The following is a 16,607-nucleotide window of genomic DNA, read 5'->3' on the forward strand; positions in this document are numbered from 1 at the left end:
AACAATAAACACTTCTTTTTCAGAAATTTATTTTCAATTTAGAAAAGTGCATTTTTATTGTAAATAAGAGAAGATTTATAATTTGAAACTGAAAATAGAATTTTCACATATAAATAGACACAGAATAGTGAGGCTAAGTATGCCTTTTATGTTTTGATTTCTAGATGTAAGTCCCTAGTTTTTAAAAATTTTTCTACGTTTATTTATTTTTGAAAGAGACACAGAATGTGAGCGGGGGAGGGGCAGAGAGAGAAGGAGACACAGAGCCCCAAAGCACAGAGCATGATGTGGGGCTCGAACTCAGGAACTGTGAGATCATGACATGAGCCAAAGTCGAATGCTTAACTGACAGAGCCATCCAGGCGCCCCCTTAAGGCTCTATCATAACTATAATCATTAATTCATTTAATCCTCAAAACAACTCTACAAAGTAGAGTTCCATAATTATGCACATTTTATAGGTAAGGCGACTGAGGCTGGGGAGGACCTGCCCGCGGTAACATACCTACAAAACTAGTATACTAAACACCGGAGTTCAGACTCGAGTGTTCCAGCTACCATACTACACTGCTATTCAATGCTTCTTGGCTACATGTGGGTGGCTGTAGAAGCATGTGGAAAACAGTAAACCCGGCAATTGCTGCAGTACTTTTTTTAAAAAGTACTTTTTAAAAGATGGCATTAAATGAAAAAGGCTCCTGTTAAATCCTCTGGAAATCAGGGGGCTCAGAGGTAAAACATATTATGATTACCTTTGTCAGCTTTAACCTGTGATTTTCTTTTTCAAGTGTCATGCACCGTGTACTGCTAAAGTGACTCAGCAGGGTTTAACTTCATTTTAATTAGCAGTATGAGCCTGAACTACAATTAAATCATTGCACTAGTAGTTTATAAGGGTCATACTATTACATATTCTTGAGTTCATTTAATGACTTCTGTGTAACAAGTAAATATTAACAAACAGAAACCAGGTACATATTTTGTTGGGTGATTCCCACCCCCCCACTCTTTGGCTGATAAGTTAAGTATTTTACAAGTAAGCTTTGCTTTATTTAGTATTCCCCAAATAATATACTAGAGTCCATGTTATACTAACTTACCAAAATGCCAAAAGTCATTTAAGCAAACAGCTACATGGAACCCTAAATCCTTATTTCTCTCTCCTCTATTATTTCAAATCCCCCTAACTGGGTGGGTTAAAGCAAAGTGTATTGGAGGTGGGAAGGAGTATGCAACGGCTTTAACTACCTTCTTCATAAACATAACAGGATCTGAGCAACTACCACTAGCTAGCTTTTGGTATTCTCTAACTCTAGTACCTGCCTGGAATGCTCCTTAAACATCCTACAGTCAGAAGTTGCTGGCCTAGTACCTAACACCAAAAAGATGAAATTCTTCAGAATGCATTAAAATGGGAAGGTGGGGGAGATGCATCATCAGTTATTCTTATGTTAAAATTGGACTCTACTATTTCTAAAACAGAGAAAAATAAACCAGAAAGGTTCTCAAGGTTATTTCTAGATACTGGACTCTGAAATATAAATCTAGGCTCACTATGGAACTGTACAATGTTAGGCCTGAAAGGGACCTTCAAAATCAGAGTCCAACCCCACCAATTTAAAGATCTATAAAACTAAGTCCACAAGAGCTTAAGTTTAAAGCTAAATGTTCTCAAAAAAAATAAATAAATAAAAAACAAAAAATAAAGCTAAATGTTCTCGGGGCACCTGGGTGGCTCAGTGAGTTAAGCATCCGGCTTCAGTTCAGGTCATAATCTCACGGTCAGTAGGTTTGAGGCCCACGTCAGGCTATGTGCTGATAGCTCAGAGCCTGGAGCTTGCTTCGAATTCTGCCTCCCTCCCTCTCTCTGCCTCGCCCTTGCTCATGTTCTGTCTCTCTCTCTCGCAAAAGTAAACATTAAAAAAAATTTTTTTAAAAGCTAAATGTTCTTACTCTCTGAGTTGGTATAAAGTTTGGGTCCCTTTTGAGCAATAATTATTGTTGCTTAGTTACCTTTTTTTTGTACTAAATCACAAACATCTGATTGTTTTAAAGCTGTATTAGTAAGACAATTGGGTAAACTGCTCTTTTTAAAATTCAAAATCACCCCATTTACTTAAGATGACGGAATGACCTTTTTGGTTTCCTTCTTCCCCTCCACTTTCAGCCTCTGAAATGAACTAGATCAATCAATACAGGAAAAGCTTCTAAAGGGTGATTTTATTCTATTATCCTAATGAGAGAAGTCACTGAAGAATGGAGAAGGCAAGAAATGATCTATTTTGAGGGCAAGTTATAATTCTCCAGGTTCCTTGCTATTTTAAATAATAAAATATCTCAGGAAAAAAAATACCAACAAGAAGCCTTATGGCCACAAAATGTAGGAGAGCAAAACTGTGCAATGTAAGTTTTAACTGAAAATCAGTAAAGATAAAAATCAGAAAAGTTGAATGAAGGATTCTCTGGTCATTGGAACTTTTGCCCAAACACAATATTAGTCCGAGTGCTTAAGGACACAGAGAATTCCTGTAAGGCATTATGTGGGCAATCAGAAGGGTGGAAATCAGGGTCCATCACTCAGGCATGGTAGCCTGCATTATCCTCTTACAGATGTGGCACTGGCAGCAGTTGATGAAGAAAAATGAAGGCTGAGAAAGAAAGGGAATGGTGTGTCTTTCACGTAATCTTCAGCAAAGTCAGCTGAGTTTCAATCCTGGATAGGTTTTTTCCTCCCTTTCCTTGCTTCAATTTTATTTAGAAAAATCATCCTGCTTAGGCTGTTCAAGTGTGACGCTGTGACTAGCCTAAAGTTGCCGAAAACTGCCACCCTTGATATCCCTTACAGCAAATACCAGATTAAATACCCTCTAGTTACTCAGATCAAGGTAGCTTTATGCCGCTTCCAAGAACAAGAAACTATCAAGCTGACAAATCAGTGTCTATTTTCTGTCAGATACTGTCTCCCGCTAAAAGGATTTATTTCTTAAAACTTATTCTCCATTCTGGCAGCCTCCTGTCAGTCTACCGAAGGTCCTGGCTCCAAAAGCTGCTAAGTTCTTATTTCCCATTCTCCAGTTTCTCCATAGAGTATACTGCTGACCTCTTCTACTGATCTGACAGTAAGTTATCTAAAAGCCATTTGTAGTGACCCTACCACAAAATTAGGACTGCATTTCTACGAGAGCCAACTGTACTTTCTAAAACAGCTAATTCAGTTGCCTGTGTTTTAAAACAACTCATAAAAAAGGATTGTCATTACTACAGAGCTACTTTTTTCCCCTTTGTCCACAGACAGAAAAAAAGATGAAAGGCAGGAAGTGGCCTAACTATCAACAAGCAGTTCTCCTTTGAAGACCGATAACAAAATTCTGCAGTTAAAAGTATATTTGTACTTGCAAAAGTTACTCTTCTTGAACAAATTCCAAATACAATATCTGTCTTTGATCTCCGAAAAGCATTTTTCTTACTGTTCACAGCAGACATTAATAGTTCAGTTAGGCACCCCACTCCCAACTATGGGTAGAAAAAATGTTCCCTAAAATTCAATCATGAATTATTAGCTTTATTTGTCAGCCAGGAAGTAGCTGCTTAGGATCTGCTGCCGCTGCTGCCCGCTATGATGAGGTAAAACTTGTCAGAGTGACAGCACCCATCTGACCCCCCTGGCAAAGCCTCTCAATTCAGTCTGTGTGATGTCTCACAGTCCTGGAGAGTCATTCAGCATCTCCTGAAACAGGAACTGTCCTATTATCTCACTAAAAATATACTGCAACTGTAAGAAACATTTCTGAGGACCTTAAACCTAAACAGAGTTGAAGTTTCATGTTTTAAAATAGTATCTACTCTTGACCTTTCACATTTCCTATTACAGCAAAAATCTAATAATAATATGTAGCTCTGATAATGAAACAAGCCTATTTTAAGACATTAAAAATATCCTTAGTCTACATGCTCCATTTTAAACAATTAGGGAAGATAAACAGCATTACATCATTTATTCAAAAAATATTTTCCTTAATTTCCATAGCTATTGCTTGTGGCTCTTTTGATACAAAAAGAAAACAAGAAACACTGACATGGTAAAGTTCTGGGGAAAGCTCTGGTCTTCAATAATGAACAACCCTTAAAGCTCAGTAAGTAAAGAGTAACAGTAGTGTCTAACTGAATCCTAAGGAAGATTTGTAATCCTGGGTGAAAAGCCCCCTTCATGACATTAGAATTTTTCTGAGCAATAAGGAAAAGAAAATCTTCCATGGAAAAGAACTATGCTTTTAAAGTTAACACACGTTATGTGTGTGCACACACATGCACATACACAGACTCTCCGAGTTCAGAGCTGACAGACTGATGGGTGTTAGAGACCTGGACCTGCACTTGAACAGAATATTCCATGCTCTTGTAATATGGTTTTCTTTGAACATGTCCCCAGAAGCCAAATCTAACTTTTGAAACTCATCCACAAAGCCATCACTTAGTATATTCTTGGCTGGCAGATTGCTAGCTTAGCTTCAAAAAGGAATATTAACCACCTAAGCATGTGAACACGTGAGAACTCACAGCAACTGCAGTGATGTCCTAGGAAGCAGAAGGGAAGAATGATAACCCAAAGTGTCACTCTGTCAGCATCAGGCAAATGTTGGCATAAATAAATCCTTACAAATACTCTGAGGATTTCCATCTCTAGCAAAAGAACTATTTTCTTTCTTTTCCCTGAAGGAGGAGACTGTGCCTCCCAACCTTATCAAATGGCAGTGATTTTACAGATACACAGGGAAAACATAAAGAAGTATACATTCGTAAAATGTACAACTCCACATGCCACCAAACCATGAACTGCACCATTTTTGTGAAATACATAGAAAACACTAAAATAGGAAGGAAACTGGGTGCCTGGGTGGCTCCAGGGGTTGAGCGTCCAACTTCGGCTCAGGTGATGATCTCACGGTTCATGGGTTCAAACCCCACGTCAGGCTTTGCACTGACAACGCAGAGCCTGCTTTGGATTCTATCTTTGTCTCTCTCTGCCCTCTTGCACTCATTCTCACTCACTCTCTCTCAAAAATAAACATTAAAAAAACCTTTTTAAAAAAAATAGGAAGGAATTCTAACAAGAAAGGACATAGGGAATGAGATCATAAAATCAATGAGTAAAAAAAAAAATCCTTAAATACATGTATAGTAAGATTTATAGTCTGTAATTCTAATTTAGAAGAAAACAAACTGTGAAACTGTATTCATGCCTAGAAAAAATAATGAAAGAATAAAGAGGAAACTGTTCACAATGGATATGAAACTGGATATGCACGGAGGGGGATTTCTATTTTTTCTTTGTGCTTTTCAGTGATTTTGACATGTATAATTTTATAAGCAAAAAAGAAAGCCAGTAAGATTTATTTTAAAACCAAATAATGTTAAGTGTAACTTAATAGAGAACAAAGTGGCAGGCTTCTGAGGTACCCAATCAATACGCTGCAGTGGAGAGTCATTTTCTCTTTGCATCCTGTCTGTGGCCATGTGACATCTTTTCACACTTGCTTAATATTAACTGTTTCACTACGTAATAAACTGCAACTATAGCAAATGGGCCTTTTTTTGTCTGTAATTCAATTACCGTGGAAGGTCTTATAGTTTGAGAATTAAGATGTGAAGCATATACTTGACAACATACACAGAAATAAAGCAGACTCTCCACATATCATATCCTAATTAAAAGTGAATCTACAAATTCCATTCTCTGTTTATATCAGTTATCCTGACTCACTAGTCAATGAATGTTCTGGGTCTCCTGGGACAGTACACACGTTGTTCCGTCTCATTTCCAGGTAGGTTATATGACTTCCACATCGTGATCAAAGGGTAAAAGTTGATTTGCTGAAGTGTACTGCTTGGCCCCCAGAGTATTTGATTCATATAGCTACTATGACATTATCACCTTGGATTGAAATGTTTACGTCTGCAGGTTTTCTTCCACACTTGATTTGCATGCTTACTACAAGAATGCATTCAGTAAGTGATAAATACATGAATGAACTGTCCTAGAAATAACTAAACTTAGAGACAGATATTTGAGAAATCACAGGGAATAATCTGTAATCTCTCAAGAATGCAAAGCACTGAAAGAAAACCAGTAAATGTTCCTTTCTTAAGAAAGACTGCTAACACTTTTAGTCTTTCCTTCCTTCAACCCTATTCCATCCCACCCATATTCCTAACATCTTCATGAATTTATTCGACATCGGCCTTAAAACAAAACTAAAAAATTCATAGCTCTTTCATGAAGATGATGCTGAAGGTGAAGAAGGAAGCCACTACCCCTCCCAAAGCCGAAGCCAAAGCAAAGGCTTTGAAGGCCAAGAAAGAATTGCTGAAAGGCATCCACATTAATAAAAAGAAGATCCGCACATCACCTACATTTTGATGGCCCAAGACACGGAGTCTCAGAGCAGCCCAAATATCCTCGAAAGAGCCCCCAGGAGAAACAAGCTTGACCACTATGCCATCATCAAGTTCCCCCTGGCTACCGAGTCAGCCCTGAAGAAAACAGAATATAACACACTTGAGTTCATTGTGGATGTCAAGGACAACAAGCACCAGATCAAACAGCCTGTGAAGAAGCTCAATGACACTGACATGGCCAAGGTCAACACTCTGATTAGGCCCGACCAAGGTCAACACTCTGATTAGGCCCAATGGAGAAAAGAAAGCATATGTTCAATTGGCTCCCGACTAGGATGCTTTGGATGTTGCCAACAAAATTGGGATCATCTCAACTGAGTCCAGTTGGCTAAATCTAAATGTTTTCACCATGAAAATAAAAGTAAAATAAAAGTAAAAAAATATATATGTATATATGACATATATATAACATATATAGAATATGTGTATATATATAACATATATATACCTATTATATATCTAAAACCTCATTTTTCCTAATTATCCTTTAGATTTTGTGAAACTGTACTGTTGCAAAGAATGATGAATGTATGTCATTTTGGTTTTTTTTATTACATTATCATTACCTGCTGAGAGCATGCTTTAGGTAGCTTCTTCTATGATATAGACTGCCCTTTATAGCCAGCAGGTGTTAGACTCTGGAAATGTATATCTATAGCCACACTGTTGCTAGTCTTACACTTTGGGAAATAAAATTTACCCTCACTTAAGCAAATGAGCAAAACTATCCATGAGACGATTTACCTTAACAAAACAGTAAGTGCAGAGGTCTCCAGAATTTCTACAGGATTGCAGTACCATCTCCCTTATTCTTTATGTATGTGGCATGCTTCCTCAAAGTCCAAAGAGCAGAGACTTCCAATTACTAATCTGGTTCTGTTTAACTTGCAGGAATATCCTATACTCTAAATCAGCATTTCTTAGTGAGGCAGGTTTTGAGACTCCAGGTGAGACAGTTCTTTACTAGGCAAGACTGTTTTACTCACTGCTGAGTCAACATACATCTCAAGTTCCTATCCCTTCCTATTGCCTCAACCCTCAATCCCAGGTGGTAGCATCCCCCAATCTGAGATAAATGATGTCTCACAAATTCCATATACTCTTTGAGAGGTGGTATGACTCCCTATTAAGATTCAGTCCTCTAGGGGCGCCTGGGTGGCTTAGTCGGTTAAGCGTCCGACTTTCGCTTGGGTCATGATCTCGCGGTTCGTGGGTTCGAGCCCCGCGTCGGGCTCTGTGCTGACTGCCAGCTCAGAGCCTGGAGCCTGTTTCAGTCTGTGACTCCCTCTCTCTCTGACCCTCCCCTGCTCACGCTGTCTCTCTCTCTCTCCTAGAAATAAATAAAAAACATTAAAAAAAAAAAAAAGATTCAGTCCTCTAAATAAGCCCAATATATTAAAAAAATCATATTGGGACACCTGTGTGGCTCAGGGTTAAGCATCTTTTTTTTTCCCTAATGTTTATTTATTTTTGAGAGAGAGAGAGAGAGAGAGAGAGAGAACAGGAATGAGGGAGGGGCAGAGAGAGAAAGCAGGCTCCAGGCTCTGAGCTGTCAGTACAGAGCCTGATATGGGGCTGGAACTCATGAGCCCTGATATCATGACCTGAGCTGAAGTCAGACACTTAACCAAGTGAGTCACCCAGGCGACCCAAGCATCTGACTCTTGATTTCAGCTCAGGTCATGATCTATCTAACGGTTTCATGAGTTCAAGCCCTATGTCAGGCTCTACATGCTGACCGCGCATAGCCTGCTTGGGATGCTGTCTCCCTCTCGCTGCCCCTCCCCCGCCAACTGTCAGTCTCTCAAAATAAATGAATGAATGAATAAATGAATGAATTTTTAAAAACCACATTTTAAAGGTAATTTAAGCTGCCAGAAAAATAAGCTCCACAGAGTTTATCCCTCAGTGACTACATTAACCAACACCACCATCACCCACCCCGCCCCTCTCATTTCCAAGAATATGAAAGGCTTGCCTACACTATATTTGTGAAGTATTCTTGACTAGCCTGAATATGTTGTGTTTTCTTATTTGAGAGACAGCACGAGAGAGGGGCAGAAGGAGAGAGACAGAGGGAGAGAGATAATCTTAAGCAGGCTCCATACACAGCACAGAGCCCAACACAGAGATTGATCCCACAACCCTGGGATCATGACATGAGCTGAAATCAAGAGTCAGATGCTCAACTGACTGAGCCACCCAGGTGTCCCCAGCTTGAATAATTGCTATGTGGCCTCTGGTCATTTATAATCCTAATGTCATAAAACTTCTATGTCTGTTCATATTTCATGTCTTGTTTGTGTTGATTACCTATGAGCTACCTAAATTAGTCTGCCTTGTTGAAGCTGGTTTCTAAGGGCACCTGGGTGGCTCAGTTGGTCAAGCATCCGACTTCTGATTTCAGCTCAGACCATGATCTCACGGTTGGTGAGACTGAGCCCCAGCTCCATATTGGGCTCTGTGCTGACAGCTCAGAGCCTGCTTGGGATTCTCTCTACCACTTTTCTGCCCCTCCCCTGCACAGACTCTCTCTCTCAAAATAAATACTTAAAAAAATAGGTTTCTAAAACATTATTTATCTGCAATACCACCATGCTTCCACTATTCAGTTACTTTTAAAAAAGTATTACAATAAGGGAGGAATCACAACAGTGAAATACATGTATAGATGCACACACTCCAAAACTAAGTATGAAATAGTTTTGCAAGTTTAGGACCTTGTGGTCAGCCAAGCAATGCAGAGCTGACAGCCATCTATAAAATATGAGATACAAATCTAAAAAGTTCCAGAAGAGCAACAAAGATCCAACTTGTTCAATTAATGAAGATTATTTGGAATTGTAAATCTGTATGTTTTTTAAATAGCTACTAGGGCTGACTGATCACCGAGGAAGCTGAACCACGAGTGACTCCCTTATCTACAAGGGCTACAGATTCCGTAGGACCTGTCAACACCTGAAGGGGTGTTAACAATGGAAGAGCAAGACCTAGGCATTCAATAGAATCACAAATGTCTCCTATAAATATTGCATACACTGCCATTTAAGTGGTTTCTGACTGAAAACCCAGCCTCCCTCTGGCAGGTGCAACAGGTCCTAATGCTTTCATCATTTGGCCCTGTCACCAGAGTCAAGCCAATCAACATTCTCATTTTAATTGGAAACCACTTCACCCTTGCTTGTCGCATGTCTCCTGCCACTTGTACTCCTCATCCTCTTTTTAGAAAGGCTAGGCTTCTGAAAAATTTGGGAAGAGATACTCCTTGAGACGGTAAATAAGTCCATTCAGAGGTAAATCTAGTTAAAACAGGGAAGTCAGGTGTGCTCATTTATGCCACCCTTCAACTCTGCACTGTAAATAATTTTTCCAGACTTCCTAACAACCAAACTGCCCATGTGGCCAGTGAGCAAGGTTTGGCCTCTTCGGTCCTCTGTCATCAAAAACTGGGACTCACTTGTCAATGTCTGACTGGCTTCTGGCCACAGTTATACTTATGGGCTCAGCAGGACACATCTGAAATCCTAAACTATGTTCTGGTACACACTTATTCCTTCCAGCCTGCCTTCCTTGACCCCTAGGACTTGGGCCTGACTTTCTCCCTGGAACTGTTCATTGCTACCAGACTTTCTCCTTTAAAATGCNACTGGCTTCTGGCCACAGTTATACTTATGGGCTCAGCAGGACGCATCTGAAATCCTAAACTATGTTCTGGTACACACTTGTTCCTTCCAGCCTGCCTTCCTTGACCCCTAGGACTTGGGCCTGACTTTCTCCCTGGAACTGTTCATTGCTACCAGACTTTCTCCTTTAAAATGCCCATTCCACACTTAGGTGGCTCAGTCGGTTAAGCCTCTGAACTTTGACTCAGGTCAGGATCTTAGAGTTTGTGGGTTCCAACCTCATACTGGGCTCTCTGCTGACAGCTCAGAGCCTGACGCCTGCTCCTGCTTCAGATTCTGTGTCTCCCTCTTTCTCTCTGTTCCTCCCCCACTCACACTCTGTCTCTCTCACTCTCTCAAAACTAAACATAAAAAAATAATAAATTTAAAAAATAAAATGCTCATGCCAGGTCCTCCCAGGCTGTTATAGACTGGGCTGTTCCATGAGACAAGGGGATCAAGTAACAATAAATTAACACTCAAACTTTAAACAATGGTTTTGGGAAAGAGTGATTTTTAATGGCTGATTCTTCATGGAGGAATTTTAAGCATGTGGCATCAATATAAGAGGGGCTTTTCTAGATTTCCCTCAGGACAAGTCCAGAGGAAAGACAAAGCCTGGACTGTACTAACATCTTGTTTTTGTTTGTTCATTTATTAACTTGTTTTCTTTAGTTTTTCCATTTTATAAAGACACAATCCAAAAGGAAATAATCAAGAAGTCTGTTGCTTCTGGGATCTTTTCAGTGCTGCTAGCCACACATCAGGTACTTTTTTTTTCTTTTTTATGATAATTTATTCTGAGAGAAAGCAAGCTTGAGCCAGGAAGTGGCAGAAAGAAAGGAGAGAGAGCATCCTGTTCTGTCAGCACAGAGCCCAATGCCTGGCTCAATTTCAAGAACCATGAGATTGGGACCTGAGCTGAGATCAAGAGCCTGAATCACCCAGGCCCCACATGTCAGGTGCTTCTCAAAGAGGCTACACTGTATTCATCTGTGTATGCCCAGTGGCATTACTGTGCAGGCCACACATTAGGGACTTAGTAAGTGTTCATGAAACAAATCCACCCGCAGCCAGGGAGCCAAAGAGCTTCCACTCTCAGAGAAGCCTGCTCTGAATCAAACTCCAGAAAACTGGAGCCTAGATATAAGTAAGATCAAATTATTACCTTGGTCTGTAAGTTCCATACAAGTTTAAAAACTATGTATCTTTTACATCATCCTTACAAAATAAGACATCTGCTGAATAGCAAGGCTATAATCTATATAAACTTAAAAAAAACTTGCAGGAGTGGATTCAATAAGAAATCCTGATAATACTGATTTTAAAAGAACCACATAAATCTATAGTCCTTATTATTTTTTCTAACCTTAAAAATAAATTCGGCTTTGAAAGAAATCCCAGACTACCCTGCTAAATACTACTTTAACTGTATCTAGTGCTTCATGTGGTTTGGTATAAAGGTTAACAGTGTGGACTCTCTTGTTTTTTCCTGGATTCATAAACCTGGATCAACAGATTATTAACTGTGTGCCCTGGGGCAAGTAAATAACCTAACTTTTCTGCGCCCTGGCATCTCATCTATTAAAAAGGGTGGTAGCAGTGTCTACCACATGGTGAGGATTATATACACATAAACTGCTTAGAGTACTGTCTTGCATATAAAAAGTGTATATATACCTTGAGGATTTGCTGTTAATATCATAATGATTAATCACAGAATATAAAATTCAAATCAACTTGAAATAAACTATAATTAACAAGCATTAATCATTAACCTCATACAGCCAAAAAGTAACAAATTCATCCAACCTTACTGAGAACTTACTATAAACAGATGCTTTGCTAAGTTCATTTATGTCACTTTAAAAAAAAAGTTTTTACATTTATTTATTTTTGAGAGACAGAGCACTAGTGGCGAAGAGGCAGAGTGAGAGGGAGACACAGAATCCGAAGCAGGCCCCAGGCTCTGGGATGTCAGCACAGAGCCCAATCTCAGGCTTGAACCAATGAACTGTAAAATCATGACCTGAGCTGAAGTCAGATGCTTAACTGACTGAGCTGCCCAGGTGTCCCTCATTTATGCCACTTCAATCCAGTACTCTCCTTAGTAAATATTACAAGTGAAGAAATATCTCTGCATTCCAAAATTCTATGGGTAGAATGAATGGGGAAAAGCCTAAATATAAACAGTGAGAGAATAGTTTAATAGACACAATTTATAGTGACTAAGAATTTTGTGTAAATACTTTTATTGACATTGAAAAGATATTTAGGTAAAAAAAAATGGGGACAGGTTAAATGGGACATAAAAAGATTAGAATTTCTTTTTTTTTTAATAAAAAGACAGTATAAATATGTGCTAATATATGCACGGCTATAAAACAAAAAACCTGGAAGAATGAATGCTAAATTATTCACAACATTAATTCTAAATGACAAGATTATGAGTGAGTTTTTCTTGTTTTTGGAAACTTTATATTGTAATTCTAACTTAAAATACAAATCATTCAAAACCCTCCAAAAATGTAAGAAAACACTGGGATATATTGTAGGCTTTCATAAACAATAAGCTTTTTATTTTATTTTTTTAGAGAGAGCAGGGGGAGGGGGCAGAGAGAGAGAGAAAGACAGAAAGAATCTCAGGCAGATTCTACATTGTCAGAGCAGAGCCCGACACGGGGCTTGATCCCACAAACCATGAGATCATGACCTGAGCCGAGATCAAGAGTCAGATGCTTACCCAAGTGAGCCACCAGGTGCAGCAACAATAAGCTCTTTAGAATGATAACTGGCTAAAAACACAGATTAACCAAATCATTCACATACTCATACGCACTATTAAGAATAAGATTATTAACGTGTTAATAATTAACTATTTAGAAAATAAACTCAAATGCTAAAAATGCTCCAAAGGATCAACCCAGTGATGCTGAGAATCTTAACTTTAAAGGAACTTTGGAACCATACCAAATATATAATCTGTATCAATGTCCGACACCTGACAGAAAACATGTGCTATTTTTCTAACTGATGGCTCAGGAAAATCACTTTCTTTCTATACTTGCCATATTAATTTTAGATGATTAGGGAAGCAGGCTTCTCAGTGTTGCTGATCTAGGTTACCAAGGTCATGTTGTGCTTGGGAACGTGTCTGGGATGTTGTAGAAACATTCTGTACAATAAATGAGAGATACAACAAACTGCCATATTAAAAACTTTTCACTTGAAGATTTTAAGGTTTATATGAGTCCAGACAGTCACCAACAACCCACCTTCAGAAAAAGATCTATTCCTTTTCAATTACACTTGCTAGCCAAGAATGCTGTAGGGCCGATTCTAAACATAATTATAAAGTGCCATCTAGTGGATGTTTTTATAAGGTTTCTCTACTTAAACTTCATGTTCTGGAATAGACATTAGAAAAAGTACTCTAGGTGGATAAAGGCACAAACTTCCAGTTAAAAAATAAAGTCCTGGACTGTAACGCATAGCCTAGTGGCTGTTAATACTAATGTAGTGTATATTTGTAAGTTACTAAGAGTAGACCTTAAGAGTTCTCATCACACACACACACAACTTGTTTGGTGACGGATGTTACCTACACTAAGTGTGGAGACCATTTCCCAGTATTTACAAATATCAAACGTCACGAATCATCAGGGAAACGCAAATCAAAACCACAGTGAGGTATCACTTCATACCAGTCACAATGGCTAGTATCAAAAAGACGAGAGGGGTGCCTACGTGGCTCAGTGGGTTAGGCATCTGACTCTTGATCTCAGCGCAGATCTTGATCTCTTGGTTTATGAGATGGAGCCCCATGTCTAGCTCTGTGCTAACAGCACAGAGCCTGCTTGGGATTCTCTGTCTCTCTCTCTCTCTCTGCCCTCTCCTCTGCTTGCACGCTTTCTCTCTCAAAATAATAAACTTAAAAAGACAAGAAATAACAACTGCTGGTGAAGATGTGGAAAAAAGGGAGCCCTTGTGCACTACTGGTGGGAATGTAAACTGGAACAGCCACTGTAGCAAACAGTTTGCAGTTTCCTCAAAAAATTAAAAACAGAACTACCATACAATCCAGTAATTCCACTTCCGGATATTTGCCTGCAGCAACAAAAGCACTAATTTGAAAAGAAAGGCATATGCACTCTTATGTTTTTTTGCAGCATCACTTTATAGCAAAGGTATGGAAGCAACACAAATGTCCACTGACAGATGAATGGATTAAAAAATCATGGTACCTACATGTATACACATGCGCATGTGTGCACACACACACTTATGGTACCTACACATCCACACATGCACATGCGCGCGAGCACACGCGCGCGTGCGCACACACACACACACACACACGACACACACACAGAGGAAGATCACTCAGCCATAAAAAAGGAAATCTAGGGGCACCTGGGTGGCTCAGTCGGTTAAGCGTCCGACTTCGGCTCAGGTCATGATCTCATGGTTTGTGGGTTCGAGCCCCAAGTCGGGCTCTATGCTTACTGCTAGCTCAGAGCCTGGAGCCTGTTCCAGATTCTGTATCTCCCTCTATTGCTGATGCTCCCTTGCTCACGTTGTGTCTGTCTGTCTGTCTCTCTCAGGAAAAAAAAAAAATTCTAACAGCCTGGATAGACCTGGAGGGTTTTATGCTTAGTGATAAAGTCAGAAAAAGAAACACATACTATATGACTTCTATATGTGGAATCTATAAAACAAAGTCAACAAATAAAACAGAAACAGACTCAATACAGAGAACAAATTGGCATGTATCAGAGGAGAGGTGAGTAAGATAGGTGATGGGAATTAAGAGGTACAAACTTCCAAGGGTGCCTGGGTGTCTCAGTTGGTTAAGTGTCCAACTCTTGATTTAGGCTCAGGTCACGATCTCACAATTTGTGGGATTGAGCATGTCAGGCTCTATGCTGACAGCAGGGAGCCTGTTTGGGGGTTTTTCTCTCCCTCTCTCCCTCCCCTGCTCGTGCACGCTCTCACTCTCTCTCTCAAAATAAACAAACATTTAAGAAAAAAAGAGGCGCAAAGTTCCAGTTATAAAACACATAAGTCATGGGGATGAAACAGTGCAACACAGGGAATATAGTCAATGATATTATAATATCTTTGTATAGTGACAGATGGTAACCATCATGGTGAACATTTCATAATGTACATAAATGTTGAACTACTGTTTGTACAACTGAAACTAATATCTTATGTCAATTACACTTCATTTTAAGCTTTCAAAAAAAATACACCTCTGACTGATAACACTGTTTTGATTCTCAAGTCAAACCTCTGCCGCCACCACCACAGAGAATAAGGAAGAGCCTAACTACCTCATAAGTGGTCCAGGACCTACAAGGACAGCCTGCACAACTTAGAAAGAAAATCCAATTTAACAAATGTGCTTTTATACTTCACTTCATTTGATAATCAAAGGTAAACATTATTATATTAGGAAAGTAATTACTAGTCCCACTGCTCGATGCTATATGAAAACAAATTCATTGGCCTAAACAACCTACATCTGATATCTGGAAATCAGTAGAGCTTCTAGCAAAACCTTCAAAGTGGCACCATGTCCCTGTAGGTCCAAGATGCATGGGACCTTTTATCATTAGCGGTGGCAATAACACAAGCTATGACCAATTAAAATGAAATTAATGAGGAGAATTCTTTAATGTGAAATAAGTACATAATCAAGGCAAAGTGGAAGGCTGGATTATCCAATCAGATATATATAGTTTTAGTCTGTGATAATTCAGATAAAAGTGAAGGCCTAGATATACTCAAATGAAATCTACATCTACCTAAATCTTCCCAGATATAGACTTAATATTTAGTCTTCAGAAGCAGAGTCTATACATATTTTTAAAAGCTTCTGACTATCTAGATATTTTCAGATTCCCACATTATAAGAAATGATCAGTTTATTTGGAGAGCATCCTACCCACTGGCGAAATGAAAAGTTCTGACTTTATTTTTTTTAATGTTTTTATTTTTAAAATTTTTTTTTGAGAGTCAGAGAGAGAGAGCATGAGCAGGGGAGGATCAGAGAGAGAGGGAAACACAGAATCCGAAGACAAGCTCCAGGCTCTGAGCTAGCTGTAAGCACAGAGCCCGATGTGGGGCTCGAACCCACGAATGGTAACCTGAGCTGAAGTCGGACACTTAACCGACTGAGCCACCCAGGCACCCCAAGAGTTCTGAATTTAAAAAGAGTTGCCTGACACCCAACATAATGGATTTTTTTAGGAAACTATGCATGTTTTACTGCTGTTCCTGTGTGTCATATTTAATTTATCGGATAATATCTGTTTAAGGAGCTACTCTCCTAAAATGAAATGCTTCTGTTTTTAGAATTGATAGGAACTGGAAATCCAGTCTTTGCAGGTCACTGTGTCCTCCAATTTACAGGTGAGGAAACCAAGGCCCATAAGGATCAAAGGTTAGCTCAAGTTCACCAAACAAGTAAGTGGCAGAGGTAAG

General features: G+C 39.2%; 1 protein-coding gene and 1 pseudogene across 6 annotated transcripts in view; one reads left to right on the plus strand and one right to left on the minus strand.

The window, feature by feature from the left end:
- Positions 1-16,607, minus strand: part of BBX (BBX high mobility group box domain containing) — a 275,195-nt gene that overhangs the window by 116,222 nt on the left and 142,366 nt on the right. The gene's annotated exons all lie outside the window — the stretch shown is intronic.
- On the plus strand, positions 6,281-6,826 carry LOC144238123 (large ribosomal subunit protein uL23 pseudogene; annotated as a pseudogene).

The sequence above is a fragment of the Crocuta crocuta genome, unplaced genomic scaffold (assembly GCF_008692635.1).
Source record: "Crocuta crocuta isolate KB4526 unplaced genomic scaffold, BGI_CrCroc_1.0 scaffold56, whole genome shotgun sequence".
Taxonomy (NCBI): Eukaryota; Metazoa; Chordata; class Mammalia; order Carnivora; family Hyaenidae; genus Crocuta; species Crocuta crocuta.